Consider the following 3377-nt stretch of genomic DNA (forward strand, 5'->3'; position numbering starts at 1 on the left):
CTCATATCATTCCTCCCTTCCATCCATACTTTTTTCCTTCCTTGTTTTTTCACCAATAGTATCATTCCTTCTTCTCTTCTTTCCTCAAGGCCTTTCCCCCGTTTTCACTGACCTTTGTTCATCCCTTAATTATTTCCCTCCTTTTTCTCCCCCTCTTGCTTCCATCCTCTTTTTGGGGCAATGCATGGAAGCATACTAGACGTATAACTAAATGTTTTACATGTGAAACATCCGACAGCACAAGAGAAAATTAAATATGTTGGATAATAAAACACTACGACAGCAGCAAGTAAAGGGACAGTGATGCACGATGACAAGTAGTCCTGGGATTATCTGTCAAATTATCCGTGCATGTACGTGAAGCGATTTGATGAGTCTCCTCAGTCCTGATTTTGGTTTCCTGTGCTGTATCCTAATCAGTGAAGCCGAGCGCGGGAATGTAGCACAGTGTAATCCAATAGGGATTTATTTTAATCAAGATAATGTCCCTGCTTGTCTCATCACAGTTTCAGAGAGGCGCAAAATGGACAAATATCATTTACTAAACGTGCTGGGGGCCTGTTCAACATAACCAGTACTCAAAGTCGTTATTATAAATGTGTTTTTACAGTCCCTTCAATCAACAAAATTCCCACAAAAAACCTTGTTAGTTAATGGTATTATGTGTGAAAGCAGATCAAACCTGAACAGCGGCAGGACTTTAAAGCTTTATGGTTGCAGATAAGCAGAGATAATCACATCACTTTAAATGCATAGGGATGTTTTAAAATACCCAAAAACAGGGTTTCATTTAGTTGGGATGTTGCAGCTGCCCTTCTGTTCTTTCACACAAAGAAATATGTCCTTTCAGTTCTCAGCTTGATATTTTAGAAGGTATATTTAGTTATGTGGCTTATGATTGAGCAGTCTTTGAAAAAGGTCAACTTCCTGTACTGTGTTTTGTGCCGATAGGTACAGTATGATTCAACAGTGTGAGATGTAGGCGCTGCAAACAGAGCACAGATGGTCGTCAAATTTCAAGGACAGATTCCAATCCAGCAAGAGTCAAGACTTTCTTAACACAAAAGGGAATTTCATACGGAGAATACTGTAACCTTCGGAAATACACACTTCACTTGTTTGTAAGGAATGAAGAAGTAAGGACTGTGTATTTTCTCCCTTGCACACTTTACAAATGTATCTCTTAATAGCAAAGCTTTATAGGAAACATTTGGTCATATATTTAGTAATGTTTCTTATAATAATAATAATACATCATATTTATATAGCGCCTTTCACGAAACCCAAGGTCGCTTTACAAGTCGGGTAGGGGGGGGAGTAGGGGAAAAGAGGCAGACAGGTTAGGGGAGGGGGGGGGGGCAAGCAAGTAGCGGAAAAATAAACCTATCAAACTAACTATATAGTTGGGAAGGCCTTGGTGAAAAGGTGTGTTTTGAGGGCTTTTTTGAAAGTGTCCAAGGTTGGGGCGCTGCGGATTTCGGGGGGGGGGGAGAGAATTCCAGAGGGTGGGGGATGCTACACTGAAAGCTCTGTCACCGAAAGTCCGCAACCTGGTGCGGGGGGTAGAGAGGAGATCCTGTCCAGACGATCGTAGCTTCCGGGATGGAGTGTGATGGAGATAGAGTTGAAGCACCCTTAGGGAGTTTACATCCTAAAGGTAAAACGTACACTTTTAATGCTTGATTTCTGGAATTAATTCCAGAATCCACTAAAATGTAATTCATCGCATTGTAGAGAAGGCTTTGAAACCCCTTCATCTAGGTGATACATATGTAACTTAGTTGTTAAACATTTTCTGACATTACAATGTTTTGTGTAGCTCATAAGTAAAGATGGGTTCACTCCATGCCGACAAGGTTGCTTTGGCAGAGGGGGGATATAGGAGAATCTCTATTCTCAGAACCATATTCCAAAGTTTTGGATGGGTCTGCATGATATGATTGTTAAGTGCAATACTTAGAAAAGTATTCTCGTTGTCAACAAAAACAGGTCAGCGGGACATGAGAGTTGAGAGAAACAAGGATTGAATCAGTGCCAGAGATAGTCTGCGACACTATGAACCATGGGAATGGTTTCAAACTACAGTAAGACTCAAGGGAATCATCAGGAAGAGCAGGCGGTCTGGAGAGTTTGTTAAGATCATTCGGATGTTCTTGTCATGACGAAACTCGGTATCTCATGCAACTTATCATACTACATTACATATGCCAGTGGGTGGGGAAAAGCAGTATATATGTGTGTGATATTTGTATTATCAAGGGCTCTTGTTATTGTCGCTGTGTTGCACCATATTTGAAACTAAAACCCGTCGGGCTTCACTCTTCAGATCTGCCTCTCGTCTAATTTTTTCTCGCCACAACAGGCTTTGCATTAATGATGAAATATAAATACTATACATTAAAACAGGTTTATTTTAAAGGAACCTTTAACTCCTGCTGAAATCAAACTTGAAAAATAACAAATAATTCCACCACTGCTTCAACTCTTTTAATGTACATTTGGGAATTCAAGTATTCCAATAAGACACATTACAAAATGATTTGTTGAGTTTTCAAAAAAAGTGGCAGAAATTACAGAAATGCATTAAAGTCTATTTACGCACTCTGTCATTCCCACAGAGACTCTTGAGTATGCAATTTGCTTGAGGAGCTGTTGATGCGGGATGCTGTAGTGAAAGTCACTCTCATATCATTGATATTCCTTTGAAGCGCTGCCAGCAGATTCACGTATTTCGGGTGCAGCAGTTGGAGCTATGGGGGTTTAGCCTGTTGCCATGGTGAGATGAACACTGCCTGTCACAGTAACAACACCCTCACAGTCTCTAAAGGTAAGCTGTGTGGGTTTCTACAGCATGCAGGTATTTTCCAGTGGAACTTGGATTATGGCAGACAATAAGCTCTTCAGCAAACAGCTTTGTTCAGAAGGAAAATCTTCACAAAGGAACACCACTTTTATGAATGTTAAGTGTTGATGTATTTGCCAGAATGCTTTAAACAAACTACACCAAAGCCAAAGCTTGAAACTCAAGGCTTTAAAACTGTAGTACACCGAACAATGTTTGACGTTACAGGGACTACTGTATGTGTACCTCTTATACAGTCTATGGTTCAGATACAATCCAACCTGAGGAAACCTACAAGGACCTGCTTGGCGGTCCGATTTAATAGAAACCTGAAACAGACCTCAATATACTTGAACATATTACATTCAAAAGATGCTGAGATAAAGCATTTCTTGATTATGGATATTTAAAAGGCCTCTATTCTGCTCATTTTCAGGTTCAGGCTCAATATCCGCCATCATTGTGCCTATCACGTACAATGTGTTGAAACGCTACGTAGTGATGTCACAAAGTTATGGAAATGAACAGAGGAGTC

The sequence above is a fragment of the Notothenia rossii genome (assembly GCF_949606895.1).
Source record: "Notothenia rossii genome assembly, chromosome: 6".
In the NCBI taxonomy this organism is placed as follows: Eukaryota; Metazoa; Chordata; class Actinopteri; order Perciformes; family Nototheniidae; genus Notothenia; species Notothenia rossii.